This window comes from Monodon monoceros, unplaced genomic scaffold (genome assembly GCF_005190385.1).
Source record: "Monodon monoceros isolate NGI ecotype Baffin Bay Population unplaced genomic scaffold, NGI_Narwhal_1 Super_Scaffold_22, whole genome shotgun sequence".
Taxonomy (NCBI): domain Eukaryota; kingdom Metazoa; phylum Chordata; class Mammalia; order Artiodactyla; family Monodontidae; genus Monodon; species Monodon monoceros.
In genome coordinates, this window is record NW_021703779.1 from 78610326 (window position 1) to 78627286 (window position 16961).

Genomic DNA, 16961 nt, shown 5'->3' on the forward strand with positions numbered 1-16961 from the left:
CTTGCAGAGTTTCTGCTGAAAGAGCAGCTCTTAACCTTATGGGGATTCCCTTGTGTGTGTGTGTGTGTGTGTGTGTGTGTGTGTGTGTGTGTTTTCCCTTGCTGCTTTTAATATGTTTTCTTTGTATTTAATTTTTGACAGTTTGATTAATATGTGTCTTGGCGGGTTTCTCCTTGTATTTATCTTGTATGGGACTCTCTGTGCTTCCTGGACTTGACTATTTATTTCCTTTCCCATATTAGGGAAATTTTCAACTATAATCTCTTCAAATATTTTCTCAGTCCCTTTCTTTTTCTCTTCTTCTTCTGGAAACCCTATAATTCGAATGTTGGTGCATTTAATGTTGTCCCAGAGGTCTCTGAGACTGTCCTCGGTTCTTTTCATTCTTTTTTCTTTATTTTGCTCTGCAGTAGTTATTTCCACTATTTTATCTTCCAGGTCATGTATCCGTTCTTCTGCCTCAGTTATTCTGCTCTTGATCCTTTCTAGATTATTTTTAATTTTATTTATTGTGTTGTTCATCATTGCTTGTTTCATCTTTAGTTCTTCTAGGTCCTTGTTAAATGTTTCTTGCATTTTGTCTATTCTACTTCCAAGATTTTGGATCATCTTTACTATCATTATTCTGAAGTCTTTTTTCAGGTAGACTGCCTATTTCCTCTTCATTTGTTAGGTCTGGTGGGTTTTTATCTTGCTCCTTCATCTTCTGTGTGTTTTTCTGTCTTCTCATTTTGCTTATCTTACTGTGTTTGGGGTCTTCTTTTTGCAGGCTGAGTTCCCGTTGTTTTTGGTGTCTGTCCCCAGTGGCTAAAGTTGGTTCAGTGGGTTGTTTAGGCTTCCTGGTGGAGGGGACTAGTGCCTGTATTGTGGTGGATAAGGCTGGATCTTGTCTTTCTGGTGGACAGGTCCATGTCTGGTGGTCTTTTTTGGGGTGTCTGTGGACTTATTATGATTTTAGGCAGCCTCTCTGCTAATGGGTGGGGTTGTGTTCCTGTCTTGCTAGTTGTTTGGCATAGGGTGTCCAGCACTGTAGCTTGCTGGTTGTTGAGTGAAGCTGGGTGCTGGTGTTGAGATGGAGATCTCTGGGAGATTTTCGTCATTTGATATCTCATGGAGCTGGGATGGCTCTTGTGGACGAGTGTTCTGAAGTTGGCTCTCCCACCTCAGAGGCACAGCACTGAGTCCTGGCTGCAGCACCAAGAGCCTTTCATCAACACGGCTCAGAATAAAAGGGAGAAAAAGTAGAAAGAAAGAAAGAAGGAGGGTAAAATAAAATAAAGATAAAATAAAGTTATTAAAATAAAACATAATTATTAAGAGAAAAATTTTTTTAAACTAAAACAAACAAAAAAACGGATGGATAGAACCCTAGGACAAATAGTGAAAGCAAAGCTATATAGACAAAATCTCACACAGAAGCATACACATACACACTCATAAAAAGAGGAAAAGGGGAAAAAAATAATAAATCTTGCTCTCAAAGTCCACCTCCTCAATTTGGGATGATTCGTTGTCTATTCAAGTATTCCACGGATGCAGGGTACATCAAGTTGATTGTGGAGATTTAATCCGGTGCTCCTGAGGCTGCTGGGAGAGATTTCCCTTTCTCTTCTTTGTTCGCACAGCTCCCGGGGCTCAGTTTTGGATTTGGCCCCGCCTCTGCATGTAGGTCACTGGAGGGCGTCTGTTCTTTGCTCAGACAGGATGGGGTTAAATAAGCCGCTGATTCGGGGACTCTGGCTCACTCAGCCCAGGAGAAGGGAGGGGTATACAGTGTGGGGCGAGGCTGCGGGGGCAGAGGCCGGCGTGACGTTGCACCAGCCTGAGCGCGCCGTGCGTTCTCCCAGGGAAGTTGCCTCTGGATCCCTGGATGCTGGCCGTGGCAGGCTGCACAGGCTCCCCGGAGGGGAGGTGCGGATAGTGATCTGTGCTCGCACACAGGTTTCTTGGTGGCGGCAGCAGCAGCCTTAGGGTCTCATGCCCGTCTCTGGGGTCCGTGCTGTTAGCCGCTGCTCCCGCCCGTCTCTCGAGCTTGTTAAGCAGTGCTCTTAATCCCCTCTCCTCGCACACCAGGAAACAAAGAGGGAAGAAAAAGTCTCTTGCTGCTTTGGCAGGTCCAGACATTTCCCCAGACTCCCTCCCGGCTAACCGTGGTGCACTAACCCCCTGCAGGCTGTGTTCACGCAGCCAGCCCCAGTCCTCTCCCTGTGGTCTGACCAAATTCCGAGCCTCAGCTCCCAGCCCCGCCCACCCCGGTGGGTGAGCAGACCAGCCTCTCAGGCTGGTGAGTGCTGGTTGGCACCAATCCTTTGTGGGGGAATCTCTCCATTTTGCCCTCCGCACACCTGTTCTTGTGCTCTCCTCCACGGCTCCGTAGCTTCCCCCCTCCGCCTCCTGCAGTTGCCACCCATGAAGGGGCTTCCTAGTGTGTGGAAACCTTTCCTCCTTCACAGCTTCCTCCCACTGGTGCTGGTTCCGTCCCTATTCTTTTGTCTCTGTTTATTCTTTTGTCTTTTGCCCTGCTGAGGTACGTGGGGAGTTTCTTGCCTTTTGGGAGGTCTGAGGTCTTCTGCCAGCGTTCAGTAGGTGTTCTGTAGGACTTGTTCCACGTGTAGATGTATTTCTGATGTATCTGTGGGGAGGACGGTGACCTCTGCGTCTTACTCTTCCACCATCTTCCCCCTCTCCTCCTCAACATATCTTTTAGAATAAAGTCCAATCTTATCTTTATTTTGGGATTTTTGATGTTTTCCTATCAATTATTTCACTGAATTTGGAAGAGCTCCAAATTAATTATAATCTGTATTGTTGGCTTTTTTCTTTTTAAAAAAAAATTTATTTATTTATTTTAAATTTTTGGCTGTGTTGGGTTTTCATTGCTGTGCATGGGCTTTCTCTAGTTGTGGTGAGCAGTGCCTACTCTTCATTGTGGTGCACGGGTTTCTCATTGAGGTGGCTTCTCTTGTTGTGGAGCATGGGTTCTAGGCATACGGCCTTCAGTAGCTGTGCACGCGGGTTCAGTAGTTATGGTGCACGGGCTTAGTTGCTCTGTGGCATGTGGGATCTTCCCAGACCAGGGCTCAAACCCATGTCCCCTGCATTGGCAGGTGGATTCTTAACCACTGCACCACCAGGGAAGTTCCTTTTTATCTATTTTGGGGGCATCCCATTTTATTCTTTTCCATGGGAGACTGAATTTTCTTCACTTCTGAAAACTATTACAGATTTTATACTTGGCTTGATACTTCACAATGACCCACTGTATATACCGTATGAAGTGCATGGCCAGAAATTTAATGAGTAAAGGACAGAAATGTCGAGCTTAATTCTAAATGTTGATGTCTGGCAAACTTTCAGCAAACTTTGCATTATTTTTATGGTTCACTGGGTTCTAGGGAAACATAAATTTATGATTTAATCTTTTTTGCATTTTAAATGCTTCTACAATAAACTTGACAGACAAGTAATTTCTACCTATTGACAATGGGTATAATTCACATTTGAGTTGCAGTTAAAGAATAATGCATACATAAAACAAAATAACCAGCTAAACACTGTATCACTGAGTCCAATATAAATATGCTTTCTAGAAGAAAATTCCTTTTGGCATGGATATTTCTAATGAATATGGTCAACCACCGGAACAAATAAGCATACTGATTTTTCAGATGATTAATTAATCTGGTAATACTAGTAAGAAGAAAATGAGTAATTCTCCCCCAAAATTATTCTATGGATCTAAAAAGGATGTAGTTAATACCGTCTCAATCTATATTTTCAGATAAATCCATTGTTATAATCTCTAAAAGCAAAAGAAAACTAATTTACTGGTCAATATTAAATTTGCCCTTTTACCAATGACACATTTTCTAAGGAGGGAGAAATTTATTCAAAGCCCTAACAAACTTTTTTGCTATTTCTTTTTAAGTAACAACTTCCACTAATTTAACATGAAAATTTAAATATGAGTTATAAATTATATTTGCAAAAGTTTTTGACAATTGTACATAATTACACCTTGAAAAGAGGGGTTTGTTTTTAATCATCCTTTGAGAGAATAAGCAGGATGACATTTTACAAATATTTGGTTTATCTATTCAAAAGAATGTACTTTGCAGAGACTAGCCATCAGTTACTGTGAGCAGTATGAGTAGTATGTTCATAAAAAAAGAACCCTTTCATCAGACGCTGCCTCTTCTCTCCTTTTACAAACAGATAGAGGATTCTTCCAGTTGTCAACATATATTTTTAAATCACCTACTCTGTGCCAGACACTGTAGTAGGCACTGGAGAACTTTTTCCTCTTTCCATTCTTTACCCATGTTAAGTCCCGCAAAGCATGACCATAAATGTGCTCTTTACTGTTTACCACTTCATTATAAATTAAAATGATTCATTTGCATTCATAATGTGTTACTTGAGTGAATTATAGCCAAATGTATATGAAGTGAACATATGACATTATATTATTTCATTATGTGGGGTTAGATTTTTGTTGCTCTGTTTGAAACAGTACCTAAAGAAAGCGTGAAAGCAACTGATCAGCTTATGTTCTCAGCCTTGCACAAAGGTTCTTTAAAGCAAACAAGATTTGTAACTGTTTTGTCTTTACTTCTGACATCATCCATGGTGCTGGTTTTCTACTTAGTTGAAGAAATCTCATGAGCCTATTTCTTACAGCAGTACCTCAACCTAACTCCTTTTATTCCTCTGATTTAGCCCAAAGGAATCCCCTGATTATCCTCTGAAGAACTGTTCATTTCGGTTAAGGGAAAGTTCTTAGGCTGGTTCAGAGACACTAATGAAAATCCAGGGTTAAGTGGAGATCGCAAACCGGAAGTAATATCAGGAGCAAAATAAGTTGGGCAGATTCTCTAATCAAAGTTGAGTGCTCTGAAAATCAGAATCAAAAGTTTGCTTCCAACTGGGGTTATTACAAGTAGTGCTGTTATGAACATTCTCATATGTGTCTTTTGGTGAGTATGTGTAAGCATTTCGATGGTATATACCAGAGGAGTGGAATTACTGCATCATACAGTATGTGTATATTCAGTTTTAGTAAACACTTTTTCAAGTGTTATGCCAATAACACTCCTGCAGCAACGTATGAAAGTTCCAGTTGCTCTAACCCTTGGGAACAGTTACTTTTGTTTTTTTCATTTTAATCATTCTCATGGGTGGATAGTGTTATTATATTGTGATTTTGATTTACATAACCTGAAGGGCTAATGAGATAGGGCAAGTTTTCATATTTTTTCCCCACTTGGATATTCTGTTTGTAAGTATATATTCAAAAATTTTGTTCATTTTTCTTTTGGATTGTCTGCTTTTTATGGATTTTTAGTTTTTTTAAATACTAGATATAAATTATCTATATTATATATTTTTAAATGAAATTTTCATTTTAGAATACTTTTAAATTAATAGAAAAATTGGGAAGACAGCACCGAGAGTTTATCCCATTCAGGATGCCCTCTTATTAAAATCTTATAATACAATGGTACATTTGTTATAATTCATGAACCTATATTGATTCATTATTATAGCCTAAACACCGTACTTTATTCATATTTCCTTAGTTTTCCCCTGATGTACTTTCTCTGTTACAGTATCTCATCCAGGATACCACATTACATTTGCTTATCATGTCTCCTTAGATTCCTTTTGGCTATGACTGTCTCTCAGACTTTTTTTGTTTTTGATGAACTTGACAGTTCTGAAGAGTATTGGTCAGGTATTTGCAGAATGTCCCTCAAGTGGGGTTTTGGACTGACTTTTTATTATTATGTGCTGCACATATATTTCTCCAGTAATATTTCTTACCATAGTCTTTTTTTCATCATCATATTATAGCTATACCAGTTTTCTTTTGATTACTACTTAAATGGTATGTCTTTCATCATCTTTTTTACTTTTAAGCATCTGTGTCCTTTTATTTAATATAAGTACCCCTTGATTTCCACTTAAAAGAACATGTAATTTTTAATCCACTTTGACAATTTTAGTCTTTTAATTAGGACATCAGTTGCATTTAAAATGATTATTGATATATCTGGCTTTTATCTACCATCTTATTATTAGTTTTATATTTAACCCAACTGTTTAATCTTCCTTTTTCTTTTATTCTTTTATATTATATATATTTATTATTTTATATTGTATATTATTTTATATATTTATTTATATTATCAAGACATTCTTTTATTCATTTTCTTCCCCCAAATATGAAACATTTCATAAATTTTCATATCATCCTTGAGTACAGACCTTAATAATCTTCTTTGTATCATATTAACTTTAGTATGTGTACTGCTGAAGTGAAAATGGTATTTCTTTTTAAACAAGAAGTTTTACTTTTGTGGAACTTTGTGATTTTAAAAAGTGCACATTACTTTGGAGAGTAAACTACATGCAGAAAAAAATCTAGAACAGTTCACTTTCATGTAAGATATTTGTTCCCATAAGTAGCCAAACCATAATAGATTATACTGTAGAGACTCAAAGAAAAGTGATGATGTTTTTATGTTCACCATATTTGTAAACAACCTGGTATGTGCCCATATGATTTAAATGTATAATTATTTAAAGAATGCAAATTATTTTTTAAAAATTAAGAACTGTGAAAGTTCTGGGATTTTTTTTTTACCATACTTGCAAGCTAACCAGTTAGCTTGCTAAATTTCATGGATACTGGCAGAAAAAAAAAGACTACTGGGTCAGATTCAAAGGACTTTATTTTTCACAGCACAGTAGCCAGTATGATCTTCATGCTCGCGTCAGTTCCTCTTGCCCTCAAGTTCCATGGGGGCAATATGGAGTGGTCCTAGGTGAATTCTGTACATGTAGTGCGTTTATGTCACAGTTGAAGAACACTGAGTTCAGGGAACCAGAATCTTTTACAGTGGGCTGCAAACAAACCTGACTGAAGGAGTTAATATCTCCAATATCTCCTAGAAGGAGATAATATCTTTATTACACTAGAGAGTAAACAAACCTGCTCTTTGCTCTGGAAGGAGTCAGTATCTTTATCTTCCAAAGCCATTTGCTATATAAATGTACTTGAAAAGATGGTCCAGAATGAAAACTTATAGTGCTCAGAAGACTTGTAGAAACATGAGAGACCCATGGAGAATTGTCTCCCACATAAATGTGTACAGAAAGAAACGAATCTAAAAATGGAATACTCAGTTTTAAAAATCACTGTTCTTATTATTTTCTATTACGTTGTTTCACAATATCGATCCTGAGCCGTAAATGACGTAAAAAGTGGAAGATAGATTACTTAAATAGAAAGGTTGATCTTGTTGAAAGATACATGGATACTGAGAGATTATTAATTCTTGTTTTAGGCTGAACCACTCAGTTGAGTTGGTCATCTGTTTCTGTTTCAGAAAGCTCTCTGGACAGGGTTTTTGATCTTCCCTTGGTAGCCTACAGTTTTAGATTGTTTGCAAAAATGGCTGAAATCACCCCCCTCCCCGTATCCATGCCTCTTTGCAATGTGATTTTGTAACTCCTTCCATTAAAGGGAGGATCTTATTTACCCACCCCTTGAATTTGGGCTATTCTTGTACTTTCTTCGATTAATAAAATGTGGCTGAAATGATGTTGTGGCTGTTCCTAGCCTAGGTCTTAAGAGACCTTGCACACTTCTGCTCTCTCTCAGAACCCTGTCCAGGTCCCAGGTGAACAGTTCGGAGTAGCCTTCTCAATGATGACAGGCATGTGGCTTAGTTGCCAATGTTTTCTTTGCTGACAGCGAGCTAAGTCTAAGAAGGAAAACTCCTTAGCTGACTTGCAGCTGACTAAAATACATTAGTTAGACCAGCCAAGACCAGAAGAACTGTCTAGTTTGTGTTCAGACAAAATTATTGATCCATAAAATCATGAGCTAAATAGTTGTTTTAACTCACTAAATTTGGGGATGATTAATTATTCAGTAGGAGCTAATTGCTATCTACATATAAAATATTAGTTTGTTATTACCACCAAATTCATTCATTCATCCAGTCACTCATTCACTAGCGTGAATAAAGTTTTATGTGCCAGCAGGAAACAAAACAAAAGCAATATCTCTATCTCTCTGAGACTAGTGGAGAAAGACAGAAAATAACATAAAAATAAAACATATAATATTCTAGGTGGTAATAAGTACAAAGAGAAAAAGGAAATTTTAAAACTTTATATCAGGTAGCCAGAGAAGTCCTCACTGAGAAGTTGGTTTTTAAATTTTTTTTCAGTTGAATTATAGTTGATTTACAATATTGTGTTAGTTTCAGGTATACAGCAAAGTGATTCGGTTTTATATAGATATATATATATTTTTTTCTTTCAGATTATTTTCTGTTATCGATTATTATAAGATATTATGGTTCCCTGTGATATACAGTAAACTCTTGCTGCTTATCTACTTTATGTATAGTTGTTTGAGTCTGTTAATCCCATACTCCTAATTTATCCCTCCACTCCCTCCCTTTCTCCTTTGGTAAGCATAAGTTTGTTTTCTATGTCTGTGAGTTTGTTTCTGTTTTGTATACAGATTCATTTGTATTATTTTTTAGATTCTACATATAAGTGATATATAATATTTGTCTTTCTCTGTCTGACTTCACTTAGTGTGATAATCTCTAGGTCCACCCATGTTGCTGCAAATGACAGTATTTCATTCTTTTTGATAGATGAGTAATATTCCATTGTGAGAAGTTAACTGTTGAATAAAGACACAGATGTAGTATGGAGGTGAATCATGTAGGTATTTGGATGAAGAGTTTCCCAGGTAGAGAAAATAATAAGTGCAAAGCCATTAAGCAGATCCATATCTGGTGCACATTTTTGGGAACAGTTGGAGTAGAGTGAGCAGTGGGAAGAGTAGTAAGAGATGATATTAGGTAATGGGAGGCTAGACCCTGTATCAATTTACCTTGGCTTTTACTTGGAGTAATATTAGAAGCCTTTTGAAATGTTTAAAAAATTTCCCCCTTTTCACTGGAAGACTCTGAAGCAGGGCCATGACATGAGCTGGCTTCAGTTTTGACAGGGTTATTCTCACTGCTGTGCTGAGAAGAGACTGAAAGAAAACAAAGGTGGAAGCAGGAAGATCAGTTAGGATGCTATATCAATAATGAAGGACCAGAGTACTGGCAGTGTGGAGGTGATGAAAGATGGTAAGATTCTGGATATACTATATTTTGAAGGTAGAGCTGAAAGGATTTGCTTGCTGATGGATTTGGATTTAGTGTGTAAAAGAAACAGAGTAAAAATCACTCTAAGGATTTGGTCTACGAAACTAGAAGAATGACATTGCAATTAACAGTATTAGCCTGAATTTCACAGGAGATGTCTGGGCTGGAGGTAACTCATTTGGGAGTTATTCAATATGGAACATTTTTAAAGACATGAGTTTAGAAAGGAGAAGAAGACCACATACTGAACCCTTTAGCATGTCAGTGTTTTAAGATATGGGTGATAAGGAAAAGTAAGCAAAGGAGACTGAGGAGTGGGCAATGAGGTAGGAAGAAAACTAAAAGTGTAAGACATCCTGGAAACAAATCAAAAAACAGTATTTAGAGGCAGAAGGACCACCAACTGTGTCAAATGCTGCAGAAAGGTCAATTAAGATGACCAAACACTGAATATTGATCACTCACTGAATTTAGCAATATGGAGCTTATTAGTAACTGTGATACAGTCAATTTAATAAACAGATCTTAGCAAAGCCTGCTTGAAATGGGCTCAAGATAAAATAAGAAGAAACTGGAAACAGCTGGTATAGCTCACACTTTTGAGGAGTTTTGCTGTAAAATGAAAGAGAAAAATTAGGCATAGTTGGAGTAGGAAGTGGGGTCAAGATCGTTCGTTCATTAGTTCCTTCCTTCCTTCTTTTGAAATAACACATGTTTAATTATTGGCAGGAAAGATCCAGTAGAGAGAAAGAAATTGATGATGGAGGAAACATGACACTCATTTTTCTGCTCTGTAATAAGAATGCAAAAAGAGCCTCCTATTTTTCACTACAAATTTTCCTTCCTTCATTCAGGATTGAACAGCCAAGGGGTGTAATGGGAATGAACTAATTATTATAGCATAATATTAGGAGAAGTGCATTTCTGGCATGGTCAAAATGGCCAGCAGCAAACCTTCTTTGTGTTTCAACTGTCCTCATGTATAAAGAGAGAGAGAAGTTTTTTTGAAAAAGTGGGAAAGAAATGAACTAACATTTCGGAGCTCTCTGTTTCTCTTGCCCTCACACACTCACTTTTCAGGCTACAGGGCATTTGCAGAGTACGTGCTCTGGCTATGTGCTGCCATCAGAATTTGTGTACTCAAAGGAGCTATAATGACATGGCAAATGATTATATGAATATGCATCTGCATGACTTTATTCCCACCCTCTCTTTTGTTAGTTTTCAGGATTACTCATGTGTAATTTTTGTTAGCAAATACATTGAGGCAGAAGGAACCCACCAGAGCTGCAACAAAACAGAATAATAATATAACCCCTCCAAGCTGCCCCAGCAGTGCCAGGGGACATGAGATGAAGCCAGAAACCTGGGCATTAAGACCGCCAGCCTGCTAATTAGGAAACCAGGGCTTTGCTTCTGACTCAGCTGCTGACTCGCTGACTCACTCTGCCGTCAGCAAGTCATTTTGTCTCCCTTGGCATTATCATCATTACAAAGGCGATGGTGATTCCTGCCTCCCTGGAAATATTGATGATTCATACATATTCAAAAGCTCAGAAAAAAGTGGGAGGAAAATGCCTTAAAATTCAAGGTATCACAAAGACAGTGTTTCTCTTAAAATAATGGCAGTTTCTTTTCATGTTGTGGATAAAATCTTATTTTTCTCCCGAATAGCATCAAGCCATCAAAATAGAAAACTCTCATGTACTAATTTCAAAGATTTCTTTGTGAGTGGGTGGGTACTGAAGTTTAATGAGGGGCAAGATGGCCAAGAAAGCTTTCTGTCTTCTGGGTTTGTCAAGGAGATGTCAGCCGGCTATATGGAAACTTATTTGCAACCCAGGAAAGAATGTCAGGGTATTACATTTCTGATGAGAGGAGTTCATCATTAATCAGCTCTAAATAGCACTACAAACCATAAGCTTCATTTTAATCAAATTGATTTCTCCCCAGTTCTACAGAACACAGTCGTATCAGCTCAGAGAAAAACCTAGTGTCTTTCATAGGCCCAGGTCATTAAATCCACTTCTGAGCCCTGCTTCAGCTTTATGGAGTCTGTCATCAATTCATGGGTACTTTCTCTGTCCCTTTCCAGACAAAAAGGAAATATGCTATTCATTCAGGCTATTTCAGTTTATTCCTTCGTTCATTAATTAAACAATATTTTTGAGCAGCTACTATGTTTCAAGCACAACACTAAGGATACATTAGTAAGGTAGACATAGCCTTGTCCTCATGGAGTTTACCAAGCTAGCAAAGAGAAACATGACCAGATTTATGAGTCTATTTTGCATGTAGAAGAAAGAAAAATAAACATTTCTGACTCAGAAAGCAGTATCATTATCCTAATTACTAATAGTACTAATACTAATTATTATCCTAATAGTATCATTATTCCTAATTACTCCCTGGCCCTTTCCTTGTAACAGGAGTTTGTAGCCTTACTCCTTTCCATGTGACTTGCAATACCTTTCTGTGCAGGAAGTATATGTCCTTGCCCTGTTGACTTCAGGTTTGGCCATATGATTTGTTTTGGCTAAACAAATATGATCACCACAGACAGTATGCCAGTCCTAAGGAAAAGCTCCAAGAGCCATCAGGTGGTTTTATAAGCTCTCTTGCCTTCCCCCTGCCAGAGAGTAGTAGGTCCAGATTGGGAGCTGCTCCTCAGCCTGGATCCTGGAAGAAGTCACATGAGGCAGCACAGCATTGCCGCCAACCTGCAACTAACATGTAACACAAGCAAGAAATAAACCTTTGTCATTACAAACCACTGAGATTCTTGAGTCATTTGTTACCACAGCAAAACTAAGTAATACACAGATTTTCATTCTTTAAGCTGACCAGCTCTAAATCGTTTGGACATTTAGATCTACGTAGAAGGACAGTCTTCTCCCCATTTCTGTTTCTAGTTGGATCAGGTTACTTTCACTAAGTGAAATGAGCACTGCCTCAACCCAACTGTGATTTCTCCCCAAGTACTTGATAAATGGGAAATTCTTTATCCCTATGAGACAATATAAAACATCATTCAATTGTTTTCTAATTAAAAGATTTGTACTTTTCTGAAGTAAAATAACCTTTATATTAAAGAGGAAAATGTGTTGAACTATGAGTGGTAAAGTTTGATAATGCAATCTCCTTATAGGAAGCAAATTGTCATGAAACAAAATACATGCTGGTTTGCAAAAATGAGACATTTTTTGGGGGGGCTGTGATCTACAATAAGAAGGCAAATATTAAGGGAGTGAAATTAAGAATAGATCTTACATGTTTTAGAATGAAAATTTTCTTTTCACAGTATTACTTATGAAGTTAAATATTTTAGGCCTAGAATTGAAAACTACCTTATAACTTTTTTCTGGATTGGTCCTTATTATAGAATATTATAGAACATTATTCAATGCTAGAACTAGAAGAACCTTCAGATTACTTAATTCAATCCTTTCATTTCATGATGAAAAAAATTTGGTGGGAGGAAATAAAGTTGCTTAACTTAAAGTTCTACAGTGGTCCATGGCAAAGCTGGGATTCCAGAACCAGTCTTGCAGACTCTGAGTCCTTTATATAATCTCATACTTGGGAGCATATAAAAATAAGAGTACTATATGTCAGTATCATACTAAACATTCGCATACATTACAATATTAATTGCGAATTTGATCCCATTGATTTCTCAAAATAGCCCATTTTACCAATGAGTGAACAGATTAATGAGGTTAACTAACAACCATGAACTCATAGTGAATGACTAAGTCAGGATTTGAATCTGAGCATTCTGGCTCTAGAATCAGTTTTCTAAGCCACTGTATTCTCTTTCTTACACTACAGGGAAAATAAAAGACTATAATTTTGAGAAAAGGGAACGACTGGATACAGAATCAGCAATCACAAAAAGTTATTTTAAAAAATCAGCACTTTTACAAAAGGATCTGAGGTCTAAAGTTTACCTGTAAAATATTACACGGAATTTAGTAAGCTCCTTAGGGGCCCTAGGGCCCAGTTTAAAAGGCTCTGACCTGGTTTACTCCCACTGGGCATTGAGCAGACAATGACAAATTACATGGAACTGGGAAAGGCAAATTCCCCCAGAGCCCACCATCCACCTATCCCAGGAGGAACTGGGCTATAAGCATATTTTGAGTGCCACCATCCTCTAAATGTTTTCACTAAGCAAAATAAAACATTTAGTAGGCATTTGTAAGAGAGCAGAATTACTAGGTCACAGGAATTCTGTGGAAAATTTGTGAATTCTTTCAGTACACTCTCTGCCCCTTAGGCTGCATTAGAAGTTGAAGCCCACCTGAAGAGGAGATACTGAAGGCTTAGTCACAATTCACATTTTGACAAAGGTTTCTACTTCCTGGGGCTCTTTTACCCAAAGGACTCTGCCTAAACAATCCTACCATGCCTTGGCATGAAACGTTAATGGATATTTACTCATGAAATGACTCTGTAACTCAGGCAGTTGGAAATGTTTTATTTGACTTGGCCTAAGTATCATTAACACAATTGTGCAGAGTAAGTGAAGAAGAAAATGTAGGTTGATGGTAAAACCCTTCAAGTATGGCTTTTTGCCATTATCCAGGTAAGGCTATATCAGAAACTGTCAACGTGAATGGCACCATTTTATCACCCATGTGTTTTTCCCATTTGCTTGCTTTATTCTCTGGAGAGCTATATTCCAGTTCCATGACAACTGCTGATCCTGCTTTGCAGCTACCCTTGTGCCTGAGCAATATACACAGAGGTGGGCATAGCCTGCATTAAACCATAAATTGCAGGAAGTTGTTGGGTGGTTAAGACTATGAACTTTAGGGTCTGAGGTTTCTGGTTTAATTCCTTGCCCTGTTCCTGATTAATTTTCTGAGCAAATCAGTTAACCTGTCTGAGCCTTTTTTCCTCTTCTGTACAATGGAGGAAGAAATAATCCCTACATCCCAAGAAACTGTTTATTAATTTGACAAATATTTGAGAGTCTACTTTTTACCACAAAGACAGACAATAAACAAAAAGACATACATAAAGAAATGATATAGGGTTAAAAGAGGAAAATGATACAGAAAAATAAATTATAGAACAGAGTAAGGGGAGGAGTAGTTGGGATAGGAATTGAGAGGACAGAATTTTTCTTTTAAAGAGTATGATCAGAGTAGGCCTCAGATGAATAGAGGCTTGGATAATGGCCTCTACTGGGAATGAAAAAGGGAGACATTATCTGGTACTGAGAAGAGGAGTGATATGACTAACCTTACATTTAAAGGGATAAGTCTGGTTGCTATATTGGACATAGATTGTAAAGGGGCAAGAGGAGAAACAAGGAAATCAGTGACAAGGCTGAGTGTGAGATGATGATGGCCCAGAGCATCAGAATAGGGTGGTGGTAGTGGATATGATGAGATGTTGTCAGATTCTAGATAATTTTAGAGGTGGAGAATGAGATGTGTCATATGAGAGGAAGAGAGAGGTTAAAGGAAGACTCTGAGTGTTTCAGCTTGAGCAACTGGAAGGATGAAATTGCTGTCCAATGAGATATAGAAAGCTGTGGATGGAGCAGTTATATTGTGGGAAGAAATATCCAGTTCACTTTTGGGGGAATTGAGTCTGAGATGTCTATTAGACAGCCAAATGGAGAAGCTGAGTAGGCAGTTGGCTATGTGAGTCTGGAGTTCAGGAAAGAAGACTGGGCTGAAGTTATAAATTTGGGATTTTGTGAGGATTAAATGAGATGATGTATATAAAGCACTGAAAACAGCATGTAACACATAATAAGAGCTCAATATATATTAGATTAAAAGTGTCTAATCATAATATCAACAAATATAGTTCTCACTACCTGCCTAGCACAGTGCCTGGCTCTTAGTAGACTCCATATATGTGTATGAAGTAGCCAAACAAGAACACTTCAGGCTATTGTATATGTGGGTGATTTTTTGAGAGTGCAACACAGGGAGTAACCATAATGTAATTTTTTCATTTTAAATGAATTTTCTAAGTTGATTTTTTAATTTTTTATTTGTTTTGTGGTACGCGGGCCTCTCACTGTTGTGGCCTCTCCCGTTGCAGAGCACAGGCTCCGGACGCGCAGGCTCAGTGGCCATGGCTCACGGGCCCAGCCACTCCGCGGCATGTGGGACCTTCCCAGACCGGGGCACGAACCCGTGTCCCCTGCATCAGCAGGCAGACTCTCAACCACTGTGCCACCAGGGAAGCCCGATTATTTTTTAATTTCACAAATATTTGTTAAATTTGTTTGGGCTGCTCAAAGCCCAAACACAAATCCCTGCTCTAGGTTTATTGTCGTCTGTTTCCTACCCAGAAGATTCAAACAAGATTTCATTGATTTTGTTTTTATTTTATTTTTATAAAAAGGCAATACACTCATTCAAAAGTTCAAAAACCAAAGACATATAAAAGAGTGTGTACATTGAGACACCTTACTTCCATCCCTGTTCTTATCCATTCCTACTACCCTATAGTCAGGAGTTGGCAAACTTTTTCTGTAAAGGCCCAAGTAATAAATATTTTAGGCTTGCAAGCCATGTGGACTCTGTTGCAATTACTCAGTTCTGCCATTGCAGTGCAAAAGCAGCCATAGACAATACAGAAACAAATGGTATGGCTGTGTTCCAACAAGATTTTATTTCTAAAAATAGGCAGCAGTCCCGCTGGCTATAATTTTCTATCCATACTATAGGTAATTATTTTTATTAGTTTATTCTGTTTCTTTATGCAAATACAAGCAAATGTAAATATATATTCTCATGCCCCTTATACAAAAGTTAATCTGTTTCATATCTCAAAACAGTATTTTTTATTACATATTTTGAATATTTCTCTATATCAATGTATAGAGAACATCCTAATTTTTTCTGTCTGCAATGTAAATACATCATTTCATATATGTGAAGGATAGATTTCTAAACTCAGGATTGCTGGATCAAGGGGTAAATACATTTGCAATTTGGGAAGATATAGCTGGATTCACTGTTATAGGGGTTTTATCATTTTCACTTTCAGCACAATATATGAAAGTGCCTGTTTTAAAATTATGAAATGCTTCATGAGTTGGTATGTCATCCTTGTGCAGAGGCCATGTTAATATTCTCTGAATCATTCCAGTTACAGTGTATATGCTGCTGAAGTGAGCACCATGAAGTCATTTCTAATTTAGTAATGGTTGAATGCTTTTGGGTGGCATACAGCCAAAGACAGGGCAAACTATTAAACTCCTCTTTCCATTTAGCCTGGAGATGAGAGAGAGAAAAGGTTTTTCTGTATAGCAACTGGCTTTTTTTTTTTTTTCAGAGTGCTGATTGGAAGGGAGCCACATCCCCACCTTAAGTTCCAGCAATATGAATCTGTGCAATAGCTAATGAGGACATAAGTGGCCAGAGTGGTAGAAACATTTAATAAAGACCCTATCCTTTGAGCAACTGTGCATAGAGTTCTCTGCTGATTGTAACCAACATGGACTGTAGTAGGATTCAGCCAAAAAACAACAAGGAATGATGCGGAGCTGGTTAACAAGAGAGGATCTGGTTGGGATCAAGTATAATAAAACGTAATTTAAAAATAATAAAAGAACCAATATTTTTTAAGCAGAGTTATATAGGCTAAGCACTCTATCAAGTTACATATTAATGGTCACAATAACCCTATGAAGTAGGTATGCTATTATATTTACTTTACAGATTTTTTAAACTAAGGCAACTTGTCCAATGTCTTATGCCTTGTAAGTGCCGAATTGGGATCTGATCTCTGCGGCATAGGATCTTT

General features: G+C 37.8%; 2 non-coding genes across 2 annotated transcripts; both read right to left on the minus strand.

Moving 5' to 3' along the window:
• Nucleotides 1-6218: 6218 nt before the first annotated feature.
• LOC114906644 lies at nt 6219-6321 on the minus strand. Its single transcript, XR_003796465.1, has one exon. It is a non-coding gene; the product is annotated as a U6 spliceosomal RNA (small nuclear RNA).
• A 9906-nt stretch (nt 6322-16227) lies between these two features.
• Nucleotides 16228-16334, minus strand: LOC114906632. Its single transcript, XR_003796457.1, has one exon. It is a non-coding gene; the product is annotated as a U6 spliceosomal RNA (small nuclear RNA).
• Nucleotides 16335-16961: the final 627 nt, after the last annotated feature.